General features: G+C 28.3%; 1 pseudogene; it reads right to left on the bottom strand.

Annotated features, from left to right (window-relative positions):
* Window positions 1-7,590: 7,590 nt before the first annotated feature.
* Window positions 7,591-8,298, bottom strand: LOC130805514 (ribulose bisphosphate carboxylase large chain-like; annotated as a pseudogene).
* Window positions 8,299-9,053: the final 755 nt, after the last annotated feature.

The following is a 9,053-nucleotide window of genomic DNA, read 5'->3' as shown; positions in this document are numbered from 1 at the left end:
TAAGTGTGTGGTCAATCTCTAATGTGTAGGTTAGTAAATAGGGAGTATTATTTAATGTGAATGGTGACCCATTGATTTATTGTGATGCCATGGTATCACGAGACAATGCCTCTTAGAAAGAGGCTATAGAAGATGAGAAGCAATCCATCGTGGGAAATAATATTTAGGTACTAGCGGATTTTCCTACAACCTGTAAACCAATTGGCTGCAAGTAGATTTTTCGCAAGAAATGAAAATTGATGGAACTATTGATAAGTTCAAGGCCCGTCTAGTAGCACATGGCGTTAGACAAAAGTTAAGCATCGATTATTTCGATACATATGTACCAATTGCAAGGAAAACCCTCAGTAGGTTCTTGGTAGCTCTAACTACAATTTGTTATCTAAAGATCCATCAAATGGATGTTCAAACCACATTTGTTATCTACATGTTATACTAGGTCTTAATACATCCCATGGGGATATTTGAATGGAAGTGTAAAATAAGATTATTAACTTATTTAGTGAAAAGAGAAGGAGGTCCAAATAAACTCTAAAAGAGAGACAGAGATTGTTGAATATTTAGAGAATATAGGTCCTATGTGATATATACCATGAACTACTATAATAGCGGGACATAATATATAATAATATAAAAGTCCAAAAAATCCCCAATAAGAAAAAACGCAACTTGCACAATAGAAGGAAAAGACAACTTGTCGTTTTGGAAAGCACCCATGAGGCATTTTTGGGCGACGAGTCGTCGCCAGGGAGCAACGACTCGTCGCTTGGCTCCTGTCTTGCCTTTTTCCGGTCTTAGTCACTTTAGTCGATTTTTGGTGGTTAAGTTGGTTATATTGCACATCTATTTATATCATGTTGGATTCAAACTTTGATATAAACCTAGTTATAAATGCGTTTAAGCTAAAATATTGGACTCTTATCCAAAATTAATGTCAAATTAAAAGGTTAAATATGATCCTAGACTCAGGACCTGAGGATAAACCTTATCCCAACTATTGTTATTTTTAAAACATTTTAAGTAAGATCATCTAGGGTTGTTTTTAGCCACCCGTAAGAAGATAAAGACAAATAACTTCTTTACATACCCCATCCCAAAAAAGGGAAAGCAAAATTATTTCAAACAAATCATGTAAGTTGGCTAAACATAATTATCAAATGTTTCAACAAAGCAAGATTTTCTTTAAGTTTGGATCCCTTCATCATATTATAATATCTTAAATAATTAACACACCCACTATTCAACCATGCATTATTATTGACCCCTTACTTCAAATAAGATGCTATAGAATCATAACTTTGCAAATTGTATGTAACAAGCTGAGGAAAGGAGAAATATGAGCATTTTGACTAAATTTGAAAATAAATATCGACCACAACTAAATACTAAAAAAAGTGTAATCAAATTGTAATTAAGAATATGTATTAGCCTTTATAGTTGAACATAAAAGTGAAATAATAAAAATATAAACACAAGAAAATAAAAACAAAAAAAAAATAAGTATACTAGAGTACCTTAAAAAGTTGGCAAAATTGTAAAAGAAAATGCAAACCCTAATTATCTTACTAAGGTACAGGCTACAACATAAGAATAATGTAGTATGACCTGAGTCCTGACCCTAAGAATTACTTAATAGTATATGTATAAGAACGGACAACAAAAGATTACATAAGAGACTTATTAATTATATTACTTATTGAATCTAACAACTAAGAAATTAAACAAACAAAAAATTCCTGAAAGAAAATTTTATTAATGGCCCAAATATATAGAAAAAGTAGTAGAGAACACAAAAAAATTTAAATGACCAAGTGCTCAAATATGTTTAGACATATGTAAGAACTTTCATAGCTCAAGAGGGATAGATAGGAAAGGAGAGCAAGCATGAAGTTTGAAGGAGAGCGTTTTGACTTCCGGCCTTTGTAAGGACATAAAAGATGTGAGAGAAGCAACCTCATATCGTTGGACTTGCAAGGTCAAGAAAAGTCAAGTGATATTCGTGAAGTCAAAAACGTAGTGAAATAAAGGTAAGAAGAACGAGCTCAGGAGAGATAATGCCAAGACAGGTTCATGGCAATATTAACAGGGTTGTATTTGATAGTATAGGAAGTAGCTGGAGAAATTTGGCACCATGGGAGAAGCCTGGACCTGATGAACGAGGAGGCATTTAAAAAAATAAAAAAATATGAAGAAAATTAAAAGTCAAATAAAGAAAAGAGAATTGAGAATATAAGATGATGTGAAGAAGGGAGTATTTAAAGAGTATAAATGGGTGTCTAAGGCAGGAGGTGTTCATAAGTCATAGTCGAACGCAGAGGGGACATTGTGGATCTTATTCAATATTCATGAGGCTCTGTTTATTGTTTTATCTTGGGTACACTTTTGGACATTTTCAGATTTCATTTATAATTTATACTTCTACATGGTCATACACTCATATACAAGATTGGGAGCAATATGAGTTTTACTAACTTTATTTCTTTTAGCAATTTGTACTCCTTTTATGTGCTCTCTTTTTCTTAGGAATTAAATTTTTGCTTCATGATGAATATTCATAATATTATTTTGTCATGCTTCTCTCCAATACAAAACAAATGCCTCAATCGCCCAATATTATTTTATTCCTAAAAAAAATATTAAAAAAAAATCTTCTAAGTGGACATCTTACTTTAAATATTCTTAAAGACAATTTGAAAAAATTAATTACTTACTTTTACTTTGAGATGATTACTAGCCAGATAGGATAATGCCTAAGGACTCCGTGTAATGTGTTTAATATCATTTGGTCAAAGTAGAATAACTTCAGATATCAACTACTAGCTATTAGCTATTTTTAATTTATTATTTTTTTTTCAAACGACTTATATGTTCTATTATTGTATATGTCCTAAAAATTGGTTTGGTAAATAAAGCAACGGCATAATCAACTTCTAAGATTTTGCCCCTCAACTCATCATGTCACTACTAGGAGTACATCATTATTTCATTAGGTTTTATTTTATTATTATTTTTTTTTTTAATTTTTTTGGCGCAATTGAGTGTGCTTAAATCACACTTCGTAGACATGGGTCTTTTAACTGTTATCATCAGGGTTCAAAAAATTCAAGTTTTTATTAATTACATTTGAAATTAGATTAAGAAATTGATGTTTATCTTTAGAACAGTTCTAAATAAAATAAATAAATTAGGTTGTGTCTATAAAGAAAGAAAGGGAAAGTGCTTTGTTTATCAATAACGAAAAACTTGTATGTTTGTTCAATGGAAAATAGTCATTGGTATTTTTATTATGCAATTAATTCTCCCTTTAAGGTAATTTGGTTTGTATTAAATTACAAAATATAAGTTATAAATGATCAAGTAACTGTATAAAATGAAATAACATAAATTGTCAATAATAAATCAACATTTACTTGATCTACTGAAAAGAAATTTATCGATTGTTTTTTAAATAATCCTACCTTTTAGATATTATTACTGAAAATAAACTCACTTATTGTTTATAACAATCTCCAAAGTTTCTTTGTGATCAAGCAATTCAGAATAAATAATAGTTGAATTTATTTTCAGGATTTATAAAAAGTTAATGGCTTTATTTAAAACTAATTAATAGTTAGATTTATTTTTAACGGCTCAAACAATGATTAGATTTTCTTAGACAATTTAGCCTAAAATGAAATATTGAAATTAACTATCACTAATAACAAAGGAAATTATTATAAAAATTAACTATATGTATTAATTGACCCCCTAGCTATCATCCACTTGTCTAATGAAAAAAATTAAAAAGAGGGTCCAAGCAATAAATGTTCAGGCATGGGCATCTTTGTCACCCCAAATTCAGAACTTTTATAATTTTTGGACCACCTCCATTTTCCTTTTTGTAGTTAAATTAACATTTACTATAATATTTGTGAATTGCATGCAATAGCCATTGTGTACTATAATTTCTAAGCTTTGAGTTGATAAAATTAGAAGATAAAAGCTTTGAGTTGATAAAATTAGTAGAAAAAAGTTTAGCGAGAAGTTAGGAGTTGCACTTTTTTCTGCACAAGAATAAATTGAGATGGTTTGGATATGTGTAGAGAAAGACTATGACGACCCAATGAGAAGGATCGAAAGCATCATAATGGAGGGTAAGAAAAGTCGCGGAAGACCTAGGAGAAACAGATTAAAAGTGACTTGCATCAGTTATAGCTCTCTCAGCACCTGACCAGTGACAGTGGTAGTTGCCGGCGCCTTATTTACGTCTTAAATTGTGATATTGTCCCACTTACCTGTCATTGTTATTGTTCCTTGCCTTTTACATATCGCTCTTTTACCTCACTACCTTCTTATTTTGCATTTTTTTATTCATACTACCTCCGTTCTTTAAATTTTGCACCATGCCACCATTTGACTTTTCACATCCCCATGTGCATAACAATAATCGTTTTCGTTTGTTAATATCTCTATTTATGTTTATCAAAAAGTTATGGAAACTACAAACTAATATATTTTAGATCGAGACAATTCAAACAAGATCCCATATGACTATGTTTTAACTTATAGGTTAACGACAATATAAGAGTTAAATTTTTACTAATGAATAGTGCACGATTATCAAATGAAGCAAGATTTAAAGAACAGAGGAAGTATGTATTTTAATTTTTTTTATCTTTTTGATTATTGTTAATGGTCAACGTATGTTGTAGTTGCAGGCTTCCAGTAGCTGCAGGTTTCACTAGTGGAAAAAACCTTATTTGCCGGTTTTTTTGCCATAATATGCTGCGGTTTTGGCCCGCAGCAATAGTGATAGCAGCAAATGACCTATTTTAAATGCTGCGGTTTAAAACCGCAGCAAAATAAAGGCTATTTGTTGCGGTCATCTTAAAAACCGCAGCAAATAGTGTATGACTATTTGCTGCGGTTTTTAAGAAGCCCGCAGCAAATAAATTTTTTAATTTTTTTTTTTCATTTTTTGCTGGGTCAGGAGGCTCTCAGCGTGTCGCGGAGATTTGGGCAAGGCGCGGAGTTAGGTCTGTCTGCCTTCAAATTTATTCTTCACTTTTTTTTCTTTTTTTTTTTTGCTTTTTTCGTTCAATAATATTAAATATTCCAATAATGTAGAATGTAATAAACAATGATTAATCCAATGATAAAGATTGATAATTAAATTACATGATTATAATCTTACATGATGTCATTTACAAGAACAACTACCCATTGAACCATTGATACCACATACATAAGTAATTATTCACATTCAAATATACAACTACATATATGCATAAGTAAATTATTTACATTCAATCTACCCTAAAAATCCTAATTAATTAAAATTATTCACATTCAAATATTCAAGTACATACATAAGTAAATTATTTAGATTCAAATATAAAATACATACCTTGGTAATGAGATATGATAATTTTGTTTCTACAATAAGATTAGTATAAAAAAAAGACTAAATCCTTATTAAAACACAATGACTTGAAAAAGAACAAGACTAGCCTTAATTTCGTGGCTTTTGAAGGAAAAGCAACAATGGTGGGTTGAAGAACTTAAACAAAGATGGAGAAGGAAATTCGTGTAATAGGTGGTTATTGAAGCAACAAATTTCAACAACACAGGAACTTGAAGAAATTAAACAAAGTCGTGGGGTTTTGAAGATGATGAACGAAATGAAGAGAAAACACAGTAGAGTCGTATGATTTGAAAAACTTGAATAACTAGAAAAGATTTTTCGTGGGTTTCTGAAGAAATTTTCTGAAATTGAAGAGCTTGAAGAAGAAGACAGTCGTCGTCGTCGGTTTTTGAAGAAAATTATTTTATGGTTTGAAGCAATAGAACGTCAAAACGCGTTTTTTATATTTTTTTGAACAAACTATTTGCTGCGGGCTTCATAAAAAACCGCAGCAAATAAGCATTATTTGTTGCGGTTTTTAGAAGCCCGCAACATATAACTTCTTATTAAACGAAAAAAAAATAAATCGGCATTATTTGCTGCGGTTTTAAGAAGCCAGCAGCAAATAAGTGCTTATTAAACGAAATTATTATTATTATTATTTTTTTTTTAATACTTATTTGTTGCGGGCCTAATAAAACCGCAGCAAATAATGCTTATTTATTTATGTTTTTTTTTCGTTTAATATGCACTTATTTGCTGTGGGCTTAACAAAACCGCAGCAAATAAGCATTATTTGCTGCGGGCATCAGGAAAACCGCAGCAATTGTAATATATATATATATATATATATATATATATATATATATATATATATATATATATATATATATATATATATATATATATATATATATATATATACATATATATATATATATATACATATATATATATACATATATATATATATATATATATACATATATATATATATATATATATATATATACATATATATATATATATATATATATATATATATATATATATATATATATATATATATATATATATATATATACATATATATATATATATATATATACATATATATATATATATATATATATATATATATATATATATATATATATATATATATACATATATATATATACATATATATATATATATACATATATATATATATATATATACATATATATATATATATATATATATATATATATATATATATATATATATATATATATATATATATATATATGTATGTATATATATATATATATATATATATATATATATATATATATATATATATATATATATATATATATATATATATATATATATATGTATATATATATGTATGTATATATATATATATATATATATATATATATATATATATATATATATATATATATATATATATATGTATATATATATATATATATGTATATATATATATATATATGTATATATATATATATATATATATGTATATATATATATATATATATATATATATATATATATATATATATATATATATATATATATATATATATATATATATATATACATACATATATATATATATATATATATACATATATATATATATATATATATATATATATATATATATATATATATATATATATATATATATATATATATATATATATATATACATATATATATATATATATATACATATATATATATATATATATATATATATATATATATATATATATATATATATATATATATATATATATATATATATATATATATATATATATATATATATATATATATATATATATATATATATATATATATATTGCTATTTAATGTTGCGTCTAAGGAAAACCGCAACAAATGAGGTTTTTTCCATTAGTGTTTCAATCTCTTTGAAGGTCTTTCTTGAGCCAATGGACTCTTTGATCACATTCTCTTTTATAAATATGTGTTGTCGTTTTTCTTTCCTTCCCAAATCCTAAACATAGTTTTCTTATGAGCGAGATATACTGGATATGATGATGATGACGACTATATTATTTCATACATCATACAATAAATAAAAAAAATAACTTTTGGGATTTCAGTTTTGTATTAATCAATTTGCAATATCAAACATTAGAGTGAAGAAAAAAATCTAGTATACGATAGACCTATATAACATGCCATTTGATTTCACCCGTTTCGGCTTGTGATTTATAAATAGCTTTGGCACAAAATAGGAAATGATCTCTCCAACGCATGAACGACTAGGAATTCAAGTTTTCATCATCTTTGGTAAAATCAAGTCCACCACGAAGACATTAATAACATGCTCGACCTTAGGTTTTAGTGGATAACTCCAACTTTGGTTTAATAGTGCATCCCAATAGAGGACGACCATACTTGTTCAATTTATCTCTTTCAACCTAGATACCATGAGTTGGGCGTTGGAAATTTTTGACATAAGCAACAGGGATTCGCAAATCTTCCAAACGTAGAGCACGTAAAGCTTTGAACCCAAATACGTTACCCACAATAGAAGTACACTTGTTAGTAACAAAACCTTCTTCAAACAGGTCTATATGATACGCTACATAACAAATATATTGATTTTCTTCTCCAGCAACGGGCTCGATGTTGTAGCATCATCCTTTGTAACGATCAACACTGGTAAGTCTGTCGGTTCGGCAGCTACTGTAGCTTTCGCTTCTTCAGATGGAATTCCAGGTTGAGGAGTTACTCGGAATGCTGCCAAGATATCAGTATCTAGGATTTCATACTCAGGAGTATAATAAGTCAATCGGTAATCTTTAACACCAACTTTAAATCCAAGACTTGCTTTAGTCTCTGTTTGTGGTGACATAAGTCCCTCCCTACAAATTCAAATTAAAATTTTTTACAATAAAGCAACAAGGTCTACTAGGGATGGCAACGGGTCGGATCTGGACCGGGTCCAGGTGGACCCGGATCCAGATCCGTTTTCTAGAACAGGATTTTGAACGTTATGCAAGATTTTCCCATTAAGAACGTTATGCAAGATTTTGAACATTTATTTGTTTTTGCACACGTCTCGTTGCAAAGGATGAAGTTGCATGATACTAGAATTAGTATTCTTTAAACAAACATCAAAAACAGAATGTTTATTCAATAATAAATGATCACCTGTAGTCGAAAGGTTCTTGCTTCAGAAGCTTGGCCTTTTGTCTTCTTTTTCAAATCTTTTCCCACATTAATGCTAATTATAAAAATATTTCCAACCTTACGTTGGTCAGAAAATTATTTCCCATATTACTGTCTACGTCGGACAACAGAGGATAGTTTTTTTTCCTTTTTTTTAATAAAATCGCTTTCTCACACAGCGGTTTATTTAGGAATTCAAACAAAACTATTAGTTGAAATAGCGTTTTGCAATACATGGAAAATAAAATAATAATAATAATATTAGGGTAAACCGCCATCTCATGTGGCGGTTTTGGTCGTGTACAAAAACAAGCCAAGCCGGCTGCTGCTCCTCATTTCGTTTGTTTGTTTTCTTCTTCACTCTTCGACATGCGACTGGTTTTTTTAAAAAAAAAAAAACAGCTTTCCTTCACTTAATTACTTCATATTCATAATTCCTCTCACTCAACTAAAT

Source organism: Amaranthus tricolor, chromosome 2, assembly GCF_026212465.1.
Source record: "Amaranthus tricolor cultivar Red isolate AtriRed21 chromosome 2, ASM2621246v1, whole genome shotgun sequence".
NCBI lineage: Eukaryota > Viridiplantae > Streptophyta > Magnoliopsida > Caryophyllales > Amaranthaceae > Amaranthus > Amaranthus tricolor.
This window is presented reverse-complemented; position numbering and strand designations above follow the sequence as displayed.